Raw genomic sequence first — 16,731 nt, 5'->3', positions numbered from 1 at the left:
ATAATGTAACAAATCGGCTTAATTATCTTATGAAGAGAGAGAATTTTTGGATTTTTAAATTGGGTACATTATATCCGGAAGGTTTGAATTTAGCGATTGATAATGTGTGCAGATTAATTATTAATATTTATATATTTTTGGGGGGATAAAAACTGGTTGAGGGGTATACTCAGAATATGCCTCACCAATTTTTATGTAATATGCTTATTTACCCTCATTTATATATGCATTTTTATATGTATGTATTTTTAAAGCATTGCCGTTAATGTCTGCATCTTGCACCTTCATAGTAAGTTTATAATGTGTAGTTATTGACCCGTAATGCTTTTTTAAGTCCCCTTTGTTATTAAATTATAATTGTCTTTTTTAATGGTGATTAAGGGGTTAAGTACCAAATTCTCCCTTGGCACCTCCCATTGAGTTCCTTTGCTTTATGTATAAAAGTGCCTGTTTCTGCCATTTTTCCATAACTCCACCTGATGAAGGCAGCAGACCGCTGCAGAAACACGTTGTGGGCATTAGAACTTCAATAAAGAGGTTTGTTTTATCCTTTTCCAGAACCTTATCAAGTTTCTAGCGCCCCACTGACCACTTCAATTTGCACACTGCTAACTAGTCAGGGGGGCTCTTATTTACCTTGACTAATCCTCCCTCTCATCATGTAAGCACGCCCCTGTAGGCATGAGTGACATGATTTATAACCATTTGCTCTCTGCAAATTTTGTGCATGCTCGATGTTCTGCATGGGCAGTGAAGCAGAGAGTATGTGTCACGCAAGGTGTGGGAAAGACTAAGTGCAACATAAAGGGAAGAGGGGGAGGAAGCCCAAACAGTAGGGAAAGGGGAAGTCGAGACCCCTAGGCAGATCTCATAACACCCTGCCTAACCTACTGTACCTATATAGGTTCCACACCTATCGCCAAGCAGGACCCTAAACCCTGTATATTCCTAGAACTTGGCCCTAGATAGGGAGGAGGAGGGGTGAGGACTAGTCAGGCCCCACTACAAACTAAAGACAACAAGGTAGACAAACAAAGGGGATTAACTTAGCTTTAGCAGACACCAGAGGAGTAACGCCAACTGCCCTCCAAGGGCACCAGAGAAGAAGCCAGCCAACAGCAGGTGCTCCAAGCATGCACAAAAGAACATAGAAGTATCACCGGCAATTGCCTGGAGCAAACTGAGGGTTTTTAACTCCCATGCAAGGGTTTGTCAATCAGCGGAAGGAGGGAGTATGCCGCTAGGTCTTAAAGGAAGATGGATTAAGAAGGTGTCTGCAATGCCAAGCAGTGACCTACTACAGCTAGATTCAGAGCGACTGACTATTGCGCCTGACACACCAGTGACAGTACGCTACTTGGCTTCATCGGTGCACTGTGCATTCCGAGGGAATCAGAACATTCCATGCGTGCCTGCTATTTGCAGAGTCTCTTGCAAATTATGTCAGTCACTCCCACAGGAAAATGCTTACATGATGAGAGGAAGGATTAGTCCAGGGAAGATGATCAATTTTGTAATTTTTCATAAATTATTTGATTTTCACATATTTTACTAAATTATATATAATTGTGTCAGATTTAGAGCTGCATTTAAAAATTCGGTTGATTACCATTTTGACATGTACACAGTTGCAAAAAAATATACATATCATTGTGTTTCAGTGTATAATAAAAGGCTCGGCAACTTTATTCTATTTGATATTCGTCAATGATGCCATTCCATTTTCAATGTCTCTGTTTGTTGTCTGTGAACGATATTATTTTTGTTTAGGGCTTAAGACCATTCCTGACGTCCAGCCGATTACTGTTGGAAAGGAAAAGCTGAGCAGTAGATGTAGATGGTATACTAAATTTAGCCTGCAAGTGGCACTATTGAATGAGAAATATGGCTGCTAATGCTATGTTCACACTGGTAAGGTTATAAATGAACTAGGCTTCCACTGATGTATACTTATACATATTGTGAAAGATATTACATGGACATTATTGCTGGCATTATGGATGGAATTATTAGAAGGATACTATTTATTATTCCAGCTGACTTATGTTTAGTAATATTAAAAAATGAGCACTTTATTTTTCATTATTTTATGACTGGCAATATACTATTATATTTTAACCACTATCAAATGGCCACTATGAATATTATCTTAATGCTGCGGCATTATTTAGCAACATAATTCTCTCCTTACAATGAGAGTGCTAATTATAAGGGAAAAAGCTGACATCAAATTTCTCACTCCAGTATTTCCAAGGACCTCAAACAAAAAATGAGGGACCTTCCAGCAATGTTCTCAATCCTGGTTACCAGTAATAAGTCACGCTTTAAAGTATTCTATTTTTCAGTTCAGCTGCTTGTTAGAGTGTTATCTCACAGACAACAAAGCATGGATGACAAACTCACACATTACTTGGCCACTTAACTTTCCGATAGGATGGAGCTGAATAGAAATAAGTGAACTTCTCAACACTCGTTTTGTGTTTGATAAAGTTGAAAAATTAAATTAGGACTGAATCAAGCTGTTGCAAATTGTAAGGGCTTCAAAGCCTCTGACTGCGTTGAAAAGAAGCGCTAACACAATTATGCTTTTCAATAATGAAAAATGTTTCCAAAATGATCCGTTTTGGGGGGGCAGATGCCTGCCATTCCAGTGTATGCAGAAAAAACAATAACTTTCTAAAGAGCACTTTGTTTTGTCAAACTATTTAAGGTTTGTTGCTTAGAAAAAGAAAGAAGCAATGGCTCCTTTTAGCCTTCAAAATGTATCACTTTTTGGGATCTGCAGCAGGTTTGGTATTTGGAAAGCAAAGAAGTAATGACTTATTTTAGCCATCAAAAATGCATCCTTTTTTTTTGGAGCAACAATAGGTTTGGTGTTTGGAAAGTGAAGAAGCAATGACTTCTTTTAGTCATCAAAAATGATTCCTTTTTGGGGAGAAGCAACAGGTTTGTTGTATGATAAAATGAAGAAGCAATGGCTTCTTTGAACTGGCAAAATGTATCCCTTCTTGGGAGAAGTTTCAGGTTTGTTATATTTACCCTTAGTTCGGACAACTTTTGAGTCTTCCCCAACAGCAGCTGTGATGTCACCTGCTCCCGAACTGAACCAGAGTAGAAGAAGATCTGGTCTGGTTGATTTTGATCTTTCAGCAGGTCGCAGGCTCTGGTCTTTCTTGCAACCACCATCATCTTCCTCCTTGTCACCCTAAAATCTAAAATCAAGTGCAAAAAATGTGCAATGTTTATCCAAATTTGTTTCAGCTCCAAGAGAGTAAAAACTGAGTTTTTTGAAATGTTAAAGCTTCTTATTTAAATTAAAAAATATATATATTTTTTCACTTGGATTAAGTTTTAATGTTTCAATAGAAACTCCATGTTTATTCTCTCGTTCTCTTAGAGCAAGAATGCTTTTGGATAGATATCACCTGCCTGGATGCCTTGTGGAGGAGCAGTCCGTGCACCGAGGGTTACTATTATTGCATGCAGGAGGTGAGCTGGTTGCCTTTCTTATTTTTTTGCTGCAATAAATGAGTGACACACACTAGCTAATCGCAAAAAATATAGTAAGACAGTGACACTGATCCTTCCTTCGCCATGCAGATCTGAACCGTAATATTCTTTATGAAATTTTCTATGATTTAAGTTCGAAAAAGAAGAAATAAAGTCATTTTATCCGTGATGACATTTCCTGTTCATCTTCATTTCATTTTCTGCTCTTCAGTAGAAGCTTAGAAGTTCCACTTCTGATCCCTCTGCAGAAAAGCTCTGATTTTCCACTGCTGGCTGCTAGGGGCTTATGTATTCTGCACAAATATCTGCATCTATATGGCTGCCTGAGCTGGGGACAGTAATAACTCAGGGATGTCATTGATGGGCAGGTAAACGATTGATGAACCTAAGATAATATATGACAATTTTATAATAAGTGCAGGGCAGGTTGTAATAATGGCATATTGGCATGTGAAGTTACATTGCCGCTTTGCTCATGTGTCAGTCTTCACTGCAACTTTGGTATTCCATTCATGAACCAGAAGGTTAGCATGAACAATGCTAAGCAGATAGGAGAATTCTGCAGAGCTGGTAATGCGGATGCATGATGGAGCACGGTTGCAGTTTGCTGGCTGTTTTTGGCAGACATGACAGAAGATACAGGTAGGGCGTGGATGTATCTTGGATAAATAGGATCACTCGGGTTAATCATCTTACTCAGCAGTCATTTCATCTGTTCCTATCCTGGCCAGTCAATTCAACCTGTCCCCAGTTCATTAGCAGAAGAGCAAAAAACAAAAGGAAACTGAACTCTCTCTAGAGATACATGTGTTACTGATGAATAATTGATCTTAAAGCCGGGGGCAGAGTTTACATTTCCTCTCCCAGAGGGGTAGGGTACAAAGCCCTATAATTATGTCTCAGATACATGGTTAACCTTCTATAGAGGGTAGAAATGTTTCATTCATCTATCTTTTATCTACATACCAGAGATTGCAGGGGCACTTTGTGTACGTCCATTAAAATTGCCATTAATGAAAAAAAGACTAAACTAAAATTTTAGTAATTAGTGCACAAATTTACCAACTTGTGTGGGCCCATCAGTCACGATAATCTATCTATCTTTTCATCTATCTACAGGTGCATCTCACTAAATTAGAATATCATTAAAAAGTTAATTTATTTCAGTTCTTCAATACAAAAAGTGAAACTCCTATATTATATAGAGTTATTACACACAGAGTGATCTATTTCAAGTGTTTATTTCTGTTAATGTTGATCATTATGGCTTACAGCCAATGAAAACACAAAAGTCATTATCTCAGTAAATTATAATACTTTATAACAACAGCTTGAAAAATGTTTTTAAAATCCGAAATATTGCCCTACTGAAATGTATGTTCAGTAAATGCCCTCAATGCTTGGTCGGGGCTTCTTTTGCATCAATTACTGCATCAATGCGGCGTGGCATGGAGGCGATCAGCCTGTGGCTGCTGAGGTGTTATGGAAGCCCAGGTTGCTTTGATAGCAACCTTCAGCTCGTCTGCATTGTTGGGTCTGGTGTCTCTCATCTTCCTCTTGACAATACCCCATAGAGATCTATGGGGTTAAGGTCAGGCGAGTTTGCTGGCCAATCAAGCACAGTGATACTGCTGTGTAAACCAGGTATTGGTACTTTTGGCAGTGTGTACAGGTGCCAAGTTCTGCTGGAGAATCAAATTTCCATCTCCAAAAAGCTTGTCGGCAGAGGGAAGCATGAAGTGCCCTAAAATGTCCTGGTAGACGGCTTCACTGACTTTGGTCTTGATAAAACACAGTGGACCTACACCAGCAGATGACATGGCTCCCCAAACCATCACTGATTGTGGAAACTTCATACTAGACCTCCAGCAGCTTGGATTGTCGCCTCTCCACTCTTCCTCCAGACTCTGGGACCTTGATTTCCAAATGAAAATTGGAACTCTGGGACCTTGTGGAGTGTGTCAATGACTACCTTCTGGACATCTGTCAAGTGAGCAGTCTTCCCCATGATTGTGGAGCTTACTGAAACAGACTAAGGGACCTTTTTAAACGCTTAGGAAGCCTTTTCAGGTGTTTTTTGCTAATTATTTTAATTTACTGAGATAATGACTTTTGTGTTTTCATTGGCTGTAAGCCATAATCATCAACATTAACAGAAATAAACACTTGGAATAGATCACTCTGTTTGTAATGACTCTATCTATAATATAACCGGGGATGCATGTCTCTGTCTGAAGCCTCTATAGACTGCGCATGTGTGACGCGCAGTCTGGCTCCAGACAGAAGAATGCATGGAGCCGTTACTGGTAAGAGGAGTGTATGACGCCAGAGATCACGGTATACGTAGACACTGAATGCATACCACGGTCTCTGGTGCCATACTTACATACTTACCTGACCAGGAGGAGAGTTGCCGCGGTGCCTCTCTTCTTGCCGGAGACCGGGGCAGGAGTGAAGGCATCGGAGTCGGCACATGCGCATAGCGCTATTCGGCGCCATTTTACTGCAGACATATTTGCAGTGTGTCTTCAGCAAAATGGCGCCAGGCAGCGCGGTATGGGCACGCGCATACTCCAGCGCCATACTCCTCCCCCGGCCTCCAGCAGAACAGGACACCGCAGCACTGGAGCACAGGGAAGAAAGATGAGTATAAGTGTTTGTTTTTTTGTATGTGTGCAGCGTGAAAGGGATGAGGGGGCCACGCATACCAGGATTGGGGGATGAGGTGGCCACACATACCACATTGGGGGATGACGGGGCCACACATACCAGGATTGGGGGATGAGGGGGCGACACATATCAGGATTGGTGAATGAGGGGGCCACACATACCAGGATTGGGGGATGAGGGGGCGACACATACCAGGATTGGGGGATGAGGGGACCACGCATACCAGGATTGAGGGGTGAGGGGACCATGTATACCAGGATTGAGGGGTGAGGGGACCACGCATACCAGGATTGAGGGGTGAGGGGACCATGCATACCAGGATTGGAGGATGAGGGGGACCATGCATACCAGGATTGGGAGATGAAGGGTACCATGCATACCAGGATTGGGGGATGAGGGGTACCATGCATACCAGGATTGGGGGATGAGGGGTACCATGCATAGCAGGATTGGGGAGTGAGGGGTACCATGTATACCAGGATTGGGGTGTGAGGGGACCATGCATACCAGGATTGGGGATGAGGGGTGCCATGCATACCAGGATTTGGGATGAGGGGTGCCATGCATACCAGGATAGGGATGAGGGGTACCATGCATACCAGAATAGGGATGAGGGGTACTATGAATACCAGGATAGGGATCTGGGGGGGGGCATGCATACCAGGATAGGGATGATGGGTACCATGTATATCAAGATGAGGGATGGGGTGCCATGCATGCCAGGATAGGGATGAGGGATGGGTTGAGGGGTGAGGGGTACCATGCATACCAGGATTGGGGGTGAGGGGTGCCATGCATACAGGATTGGGGGTGAGGGGTGTCATGCATACCAGGATAGGAATGAGGGGTACCATGCATACCAGGATAGGGATGAGGGTGCCATGCATACCAGGATTTGTGGTGAGAGGTGCCATGCATAGCAGGATTGGGGGTGAGGGGTGCCATGCGTACCAGGATTAGTGGTGAGAGGTGCCATGCGTACCAGGATTGGGGGTGAGGGGTGCCATGCGTACCAGGATTGAGGGTGAGAGGTGCCATGCATGCCAGGATTGAGGGTGAGGGGTGCCATGCGTACCAGGATAGGGATGAGGCGTGCCATGCATACCAGGATAGGGATGCACATAACAGGATAGGGGAGCAGGATTAGGGAGCACAAATACCAGGATGGGGGGGACACAAATACCAGGATGGGGGCAGCACAAATACCAGGATGGGGGCAGCACAAAATCCAGGATGGGGGCAGCACAAATACCAGGATGGGGAACCATATACCAATAAAAATGCTCACCACCCAGGCGTAGAATGGGCTCAATAGCTAGTATAATATATTAGTTTCACTTTTTGTATTGAAGAACTGAAATAAATTCACTTTTGGATGATATTCTAATCTTGTGAGATGCATCTGTATAATATATCTACATACCAGAGAAGGCAGCGGCACTTTGAGTGCACCAATTATAATTGGCACTACTGCTAAATAGACTAAACTTCTAAAATGTAGGTACTTAGCGCACCTCTATCGGTCTGCGTGTGCCCACCAGCCAAGGCTATCTATCCATTGCTTTTTTTTTCAGGTGTTTCATATCTATATTTTTTATATATTTTATATCTGTTTTTTATTTATAAATGGATGAAGTAGCACTAATCCAATATGTAATAAGGGGAAGACATCCAGACCTCGACTGAATGCTTGGAGTAAATAAATCCAGAAGAGAGGCAGAACTCCAAAATGTTATGTCAAACCATTTTAATCTATCTATCTAATCTGAAAAGTTTATATTTTATCCACCAGAGTCTTAACCCTCTTATACATCAAGGAGGTAGCAAATTACTTGGTTACTCTTCAGTACTGTGTCATCTGAATTAACTTTGTAATGGTTATGAGCAAGTAACAGCACAGTCACCCGCTTATTACCTACCGAGGATAGAAAAAGTATGAAGATACATATCTAAGCTTTCTTATTTCATAGATAAACTGACACATTAAACTATGTACAGGGGTTCTTCAGTTTCAACAATTCTTGCTTGCTAGAAAAATAAACATGACAGTAGGCAGATCACACAGTGTTTCCCTGCTTGACTTTGGTGATCCTATGTAATCTATGGGAAAAACTGAGTTTTATATTTTCTTGTTAAGCCACTACAGGGAAAATAAAACATTACTCAGTGTCCATTCACATAAAAAGGTTGTAAGAAGAATCCAGGACAGGACAAGTCTTCCAGACTGAGACAAGATCCTCTGTAAAGCTCTTCATTATGGCCAAAACATAAGGATCCTTATCAGCAGACCTCGCTCTATTACCACAGACTACTAGAATAGAGTATATTGTGAGGTATCACTATTCATCACGCTGGGGGTACTCGCTTCACCGGATCAATTAAAGCACACATGCAACGTCTTTCCGGTATTTCACAGTCCAGCAGTTTATTACACATCATAAACTGCACATAACATAGTCCATCTCAGTGGCTCACCGACATATTACACATATAATGTCTAAGAGCCTTTCCAGTGACAGATATGTCCACTTGGCTCCCGATACAGCCTTCAGCAAGGTAACAATATCAATGTCCACATCAAGCAGCGTTTTTACCTTTGCCGGGTTTTAGCTGCTTCTCTCAGCTCGGTTCTGCCACTGCTGTGGCTTTAAGGCTTCCCAGACGTAGTCTCCAAGCCACGTGCCCTCAAAAGACTACTGGTATCCTAGATCCAGCCTCTGCCTTTATCAGGCCTCTCTATTCCAGCCTCTCCAGGCTAATGGTGTTCCACACACAGGGATCAGGCCTCACGCCTTTCACCCTGTTTCCAAACCACCAGAATTTATATATCCTTTAGTGCACACAGGGCCTGCGATGATGTCACAGTCATGTGATCAGTCACCTGAGGGAGAGGTAAATGGTCAGCTAGAGCACACCCCCTGGACCATTACAGTAATGCCGCAAGCCGCTGCATTACAATATAAAAATTAGTTTTTTAAACTAGAAACAGATTTTTAGAATCTAGTTCAACAAGATAATCCACAATGTCGACCCAGTGATCAGTTGATTGCCACAAGTCTGAACTATGGACTTTTTCAGTTCTGCCTGTATACAGTATGGTTTCCACTGTCCAAACCTTGGTGTTGTGTGTTGGTCAAACAGTTGCCTATTTATTTATTTTTTATTTAATTTACTCACTTATATAGCATCATTAATTCCACAGCGCTTTACAGACATTATCATCACTGTCCCCATCGGAGTTCACAATCTACATTCCCTATAAATATGTCTTTGGAGTATGGGAGGAAACCGGAGAACCCAGAGGAAACCCACGCAAACATGGGGAGAACATACATACTCCTTGCAGATGTTGTGCTTGGTGGGATTTGAACACAGGATCTCAGCGCTGCAAAGCAACAGTGGTAACCACTGAGCCACAGTGCTGCCCTATAAAGCAATGCTATATAATGCTACCACTACAAATATAATCTATGCTGTACTGTACCTAATTATTAGTGCTAATTACATACTGTCATATAGAGCTCGACAATACCAACGTACAATGACCAAATAATGGCAAATACCTCCACATGAAATCTACTTCTTGCTATTTTGTTATACTGTATTTCTAGTATTACACATTTGTCTTCTATTTTTGATGCCCTTTAATAATGAAAATACCCACAATTAACCTTCCCGTACCTGTGATATGATAGACATGCCTTTTATGAATCCTCGTTGACAAGTGCAATGATTTTATTATCATTTATAGTAGCAATTAGTTAAAAGTTAATCAGAAGAAAGGAGCTGTCATGGCATCCATCACATTATGAACTCGTCTCTTACTGTGATTAACTTTAAAGAGATTAGGAAGGTGAATAAAATAACTTTGTGCCGATGCCAGGAAAGGATTCAACAGGCGCTGCCAATATTTCAAAGTAATGGCTGAGCGGTATTGTACATACTAGTGTTCTGTTAACGCTTTTACATCTTTTTCCTAACAAGATGCTCCTAATAATTTAATTTTGAAAGGGGGGCTAAACTGCAATACCTAACACAACCCATGAAAAACAGTTACGCTTTTTATGGAAAACTATTTTTCTAGGCTCAGACAATCTTTTGAACCTCTTTCTGCACTGTGGTATAAAACTGATTCTGTCTTCCATAACATCCCCAAAATGCTGCGTCATGAAGTTTCCAATTGGTCAATGGCCATGTGAAACTTGTCATAGTGAAGACAAGAAGCATCATCATGTGTGGTAATAATAGAGATGAGCAAATACATTCGACTGGAATTGAATTCTACTCAAATTTTTCAAAAGTCTCAAAAATGCAGATTTTTTTCTAACTCACTTTTGTATGGAATCAATAAAATGGCGGCCACTGGCTGCCATTTTTCTAAACTGCTAAGAGTCCATCAAAATGATAAAAAAAAAACCTTATACTCATCTCACCGCTCACCTCCATTCTTCACCATCAGTCGCCATGTCCTCCTCACATCTTCAGATTGCCATCATGAGCACTGAAATCCCTGGGCTTCTCTTGCTGGGCTAAGCCTTTCCGCTTTGAGGAGTAGTGTTGAGCCACCCCCATAGTGTTTGGGTTCAGTTCGTCGAACACCGGCATGTTCGCCGAACGGTTTGTCGAACAACGTTAAAACCAATGGCAGGCAAACAAAAACACATAGAAACACATAGAAAATACATAGAAAACACCTTCAAAGGTGTCCAAAAGCTGACAAACTGCTCAGAAGACACAACTAACACATGGAAAAGTGACAAGTACGTATAGTCATGCTAAAAGAAAAGAGGTGGAGGAGTAAAAGGAGGAGGCACAGATATAGGCATGTCATGGCCTCCTAAAATCAAGAAAGGCTGGAGTAAAAATCTAAAATCAGCCTGCCAACACCCAGACGTCGTGACAAGAAAATTAAAAAAAGAAATATATTTTGGGTAGAATGGCGGTTCCATTCAGAACACTTTCCTTACAAGATGTAGTGGTATCACCGTTGGGAGTCGTGCCAAAAACGGAACCCAATACATTCGGACTAATCCACAATTTGTCATATCCAAGGGGCAGGTCAGTAAACGACAACATTGACGCGGAACCAAGTACAGTAGTATATACTGTACCTCCTTTGACAAGGCAATCAGGCAGGTCAAGAAGTTGAGAAGGGGCACCCTAATGGCCAAAACAGACATTGAGGGGGCATTTCGGTTACTTACTACCTGTGCCTCCGAATAGTGTCCGCCTATTGGGCTGCTTCTGGGAAAGAGCATTCTATATAGATCTCTGTTTGTCCATGGGGTGCTCCATATCCTGCTCACTATTTGAGGCGTTTAGTTGCTTCCTCGAATGGGTCGTCATGGACATTTCTATGGGGGCACATATTATCCATTACCTCGACGACTTCTTATGCCTGGGCCCAAAAGATTTGCCACAGTGTGAATACACGCGGTAGTCCACCTGTGAGAAGGAGAGAGCTGGAGGGAGAGCGGACACCACAGAGCCGAGGGGTTAGATGGAGAACAGAAGAAGGAAATAGGGCGAGGGAGGTAAGGGAGTACGGTGGAAGGCCGACCTGAGCTCCCCCACTTTACTGCTGGGCAGGGAACAGCCCTTGGAAGAAAAGCCGCTTGAGCATCTGACTCGCCCCCTGGGCCGTGGGGTACCCGGAGCCGGGCAACAGGAAGACAATGGGGGTAGTGGTGGCGACCCGGTTCCGTGACTCAGGGTGGTCAGACCAATGGTAGTCTGCTATGTGCTGTTCATGTAGTCCGACTACGCCACCCGTGGATAGCGGTTATTATGAACCGCCGCTGCAAGGTAATCCCCTGGGGCTGATGGTGTACGCAGCTGAGGTTGTTTAACTCCCCACGGGAAGAGTGTAGCCCCAGGGTTGTGCAATGGATGATGGGGGTGATGGTGCAGGGAGTCCCAGTACCGGTAGTGCTGGAGAAGCGAGAAAGTACACAGACAACGTACTGCAATCCAATGTCTTTTACTCACAGTTCATGTGCTCCGGGTCACTTCTGTACAGGTAGTGACCGCCCGAGCCGTGCTGAGTCCACCAGGTGTGGGGCTCGGTCAACTCCCAGGCAGTTCAGAAGTCTGGCTCAGGACCCCCTTTTTTCCTTTCTCTGGCCTGCCTCACCAGTGACCCACTTTTGTCCAGCTGCCGCGGATCTGTGGGGGTAAACGTGGGCCCCGTTCCCCGCTGTCCTATATGGTGCCTTCCTCTAGCAGGTTTGATGAGGTGTCGCACCAATAAATGATCGCGACCTCCGGTCTTTGGCTGAGGGTAGTTTCTCCTCCACCAACTTGGGATCCGGTACCCTTAATCTGCCTGACCCTTCACCCGGTATTTTCATGGGTTCTTAGGGTCCCTTCCTCCTTCTTGTTCCTGAGCCCTTCTGTTTCTCTATCTCTCCTCCTCATTTACTGTTCCTTCTTCTCCTGTTCCTTCTTCTCCTGTTCCTTCTTCTCCTGTTCCTTTCTCGGCCTTTTCTCTAGGCCCACTCCTCAGCAGAGCTCCTACAGAGCCTCTGCTCCCTGTCTTCTCCTCTGACTGAACAGACTCTGCTCTCACTCTCTCCTGCATCTAAGATAGTGCCCACCTTTTATACCTCCCTCTAAAGCATGAGCCCAGGTGACCAGCAACCAATGGGCTCCTACCTACGCTCAGGAACCGTCCCCTCCTGCTCCTACATCACTGGGTTTTCCTCCCCCCTCCCCACTCCAGCCAGGGACATGGTCTGTCGTGCCTGCATTACTGTCTAATGGGAGCACCGTTGAACTGTCCCTCGGAAATGGGGTGTGTGTGCTGTATGCAGCTACCTGAGCCCTGGTCCATACTCCATCCTTACCCGGGAGTGGAATATCACACCTCTGGCAGAGGTGCAATACCCCTGTAGCGGCCGAACACTCGGGGCGCTACACATTCCTTTGAAGTTACGGGCGCGAGCGGGCAGAGGGACTGCGCTGGAGTGCGAAGCCGACACGGCCAGGCCGTTCCTGCCCGTGTGATCTCCGTGTCGCTGGGTTTGTGCCAGAGCCTTGGTGGACCCTGACGGCCAGCCCCCCTCTCCCAATACTGGTGCCTGTCCGCTGGTGGGTTGAGAACCCCCCACGGTGGAGGCAGGTCTAAGCTCTGTAATTTAAATTGGCTCTGTAATTTGAATGAGTACACTTTAAATCCTTTTACACGGATCTATTGTAGGGCAAGTCTGCTGCCAGCAGTCCCGGTAACAGGAAGTGGAAGAGGAGGAGCCTACCTGCCGTGTGCTGCTGTGTGTGGCATTTGCTGAGAGAGCTCCTGGGAAGGGAGGTTTGTTTTTCCATTTGGGACTTCTGTCTGCCCCCTTCCCAGGAAAACAGGCTTGTCCTGGGATAGACCTCCGGGGCTGGGCCCCAGGCTCCTGCCCCCCGGTCCAAGCCGGCGGGGGGCGGGAGGAATACCATCCCGGCTGGGATGACCAGGTCCGGAAAAGGCAAGGGGTCCGGCATGAAAACCATAGGGACCCCCGGAGGTAGGCCGAGTACGAGCAGGGGTGCTGCAGCGGTGCCCCTTGATTGGGGCACCAAGGTAGCGAAGGAGTCCACGGTCAGCTATGGCTCCCGCATCCATGCGCACCTCTGTGAGTATAAGGACGCCTCTAGGAAGCTAAAATCCCTCTGGGGGAGTTGAGGGTAGCTCAGGAGAGGTCTGAAAGGGCCTCTAGCGGCAAAAAGCCTGAGCTATCCGCCGCGGTCCAGAAGATCAAGAAAACCATTCAGGAGGTGGAGAATCGGTGGTGTACCATCCTGGCCGGCAGCGAGTCATTCCGAGAAAAACTCGAGAATGATGACCGGTTCAGAGCCATGGCCGGTGGATCTCTGGAGGGGTCACGGAGCTCCAGCCAGGTAGTGGTGGTGGAGGATGAGGAGGAGGAAGAGGACTGCGAGGAGGAGGTCGCGCCCTACTCGCCATCTAGTGGCCTGGTAAGTGATCTCCAGGCATTGCATAGCGGGATAGCCCCCCGAGCAGATGGCTCTCCCGTCTGATTCTAGTCCTTCAGAAGGCAGCGGGAGCGAGGGGAAGGATGAGGAGGGTGGTAGTAGCAGCAGTAAGGGGGGATGCCTCGTCATGAAGCAGATCCAGCAGATCGAGTCCCCAGTACATTTTAATCAGCTGATGTTTGGGGATGAGATCTGCGAGGACGAGGCAACCGGGAAGGGGATGAAGAGGAAAGCAAAGAAGGCAAAGAAAAAAAAACATCATCTGTTGCACATAAATTTGTGTTTGTCCCCATCTCTGGGGCCCCCCGGTCCCGTTGTGCGGCACCCGCTACCCACCCCGGCTCAGGCCATGTTGTGGGTCCGCAGCGAGGTAGCGGAGACTATAGGCCATGGCACACAGAGAGCTGCCTCTGTTTGCAGTAATGAAGGTGGTGTGTCGGATGTGTCTGACATGAAGCATGGCACAGAGGGCGGCCCGGCGGCGGGCAAAAACCATGGTGGTGCTCAGGCTGGGTCCCCTGTGAGAGAGGGGGCTGGCCTGGCACCTGGTGTGCCTGCTGGTGTGCGGGAGGCGGCGAGCGTAACTGCCGCTGCTGTCAGCACTGCTGGCGGCACACCGGCAGCTGGGGCTGCATCTCCGGCGCTGGGAAAGTGTCTGGATCCCTCAGTCACGGATCCGTTAAAAAGTCTGGATCGCTTTTGGGGACCCAGGCACCCAGTAAGGCATCAGGCAGGGCAAAAAGTGCGTGGCCGGCGACTCCGGCAGAGCCGGTTCGGAAAAGGAAGGTGGTGGGGCCTGCTCCCCTGGCGGGGTCCGTGGCGAAGTCAGGGCCCCCGGCGCAGGGGCCCAGTAATGGGTCGGCACTGGGAGCTCCACCGCCGGTGGACGCCGAGGGGGAGTGGCCTAGCCTGGGGCCGGCCGCCAGAGTTGCCGCCAGAGTTGCTGTGACCAAGCTCTTTGTGGCCAAGGGAGTGACGGTGGGGGGTGCTGTGCCTCCCGGAATTGTTGCCGCTGGACCGGGGACCCCCGAGAGTAGACCCGGTTCCGGGTCGGCTTTGGGGGTCCGGTCGTGGCCGTTTTCGGGAGGAGTGGCCTCCCTGTCGTCCCCCACCCATGTGGGAGTGACCACGGAGGGCCGCACTGTGCTGCCGGGTGCAGGGGCGTGGCTTTCCGGACTGAGCCCGCCCATGTAGGAGTGGCCACATTGAGCAGTACTGTGCTGCTGGGCGCTGGGGGTGTGGCTTCCCGGGCCGGGTCTGCCCATGTGGGTGTGGCCACGGTCGGGGGTGGGGCTTAGCGCCGACACCGGTGGCTGCTCCTGGAGCAGCAGAGACCGCAGCTGTGGCCAGTGCCAGTGGGGGGGCTGCAGCTGTGGCGAATACAGGTGCCTGCGTGTCGGGATCCCCTGTGTCTGGGGGCTTACCTGGGGCAGGGGCTCTGGCAGTGCAGGTCTCCAAAAGTGCTGCAGCAGGGCTGGTTGGTGCAAGGGGAGGAGTTGTGCCTTGCTCTCTTCCTGCCTGTAAGACAGGAAGCTCCAGGCACACTAGGAGCAGTAGTGCTGCACAACTTAAATCATGCAGTGTTGTGCTTGTAAGGCCAGCAGCACTAAGTGTGCAGAACCCCCCGGCAGGGAAGGAACCACCAGTAGGTTGCAGTACCGACACTAGTAATATGGATGGTGGTGGGGAAACTGTACCCAGAAAGTGCACCCAGAAAAAGAAAAACCTTGATCCCAGGGCGCATGGGAGTGGGAGCGGGGCGAGTGGGGTGACCGTAGATACAAATGGGGATGGTGTGGGTATGGAACTGGCAATGGCTGAGGATGCAAATGGCGGTGTGTCTGTGGTTGGGAACGTGAATGAGTCTGCTGGTAGCAGGGAGCACGGGGAGGGGGCTGGTCCATCTGCCCCCCCAGCCGCGAGTCCCCGGAGTTTTGTGGGGGTAGTGGCCGGGGCCTCGGGGTCTTCTCGGGGGGTTTCCTCGCCTCTGGACCTCAGGGAAGGTGACTTGCGATGCCGTTTCCTGGAGGCTCTCAAAAAGGGAGAACGGACAATCATGGTAGAGGGAAGAGAGGTGGACCTGGCCTTTTGGCGGGATAGGCATGGCCAGGCGGCCTTCCAAGATAAAAGGGAGGGTGAAATGGTATGGTCTCTCCCGACAGCCGGGCAGGGGGTGGCCAGGAGGAATGTGGTCTGTCTTCGGTGGAGGGGCAGTGAAGCGTGCCCGCCAAGAGCAAGGGTCGTGGAGCTCCTCCTGAAGATGGACTTCAGGGCGACTGACATCTTTGCCCTGATCCATCCTTTTGGTACCCCCATCTTTGACATCAGTTTTGTTCGGCCGGAGGGCTTGGAGCTCTTCTGGTCGAATTTTGAACTGGTGAAGGGGGAGCCCGGCTGTGCAGGCAGTGTCTCGCCAAAATGGCGTAAAGAGGGTGACTGTTCTAACAAGTAACGAGTCACTCTCTGGGATCAATATAATGACGTGGCTTTCTCGCTATGGGGAAGTCACGGAGGTCCCAAAGAAGAACAGGGACGAGTTCGGCATTTGGTCAGGGGGCTGGACCTTCATGATGA

This window comes from Phyllobates terribilis, unplaced genomic scaffold (assembly GCF_046119375.1).
Source record: "Phyllobates terribilis strain yellow unplaced genomic scaffold, ASM4611937v1 Scaffold_7__3_contigs__length_470593459, whole genome shotgun sequence".
Classification (NCBI taxonomy): Eukaryota; Metazoa; Chordata; class Amphibia; order Anura; family Dendrobatidae; genus Phyllobates; species Phyllobates terribilis.
This window is presented reverse-complemented; position numbering follows the sequence as displayed.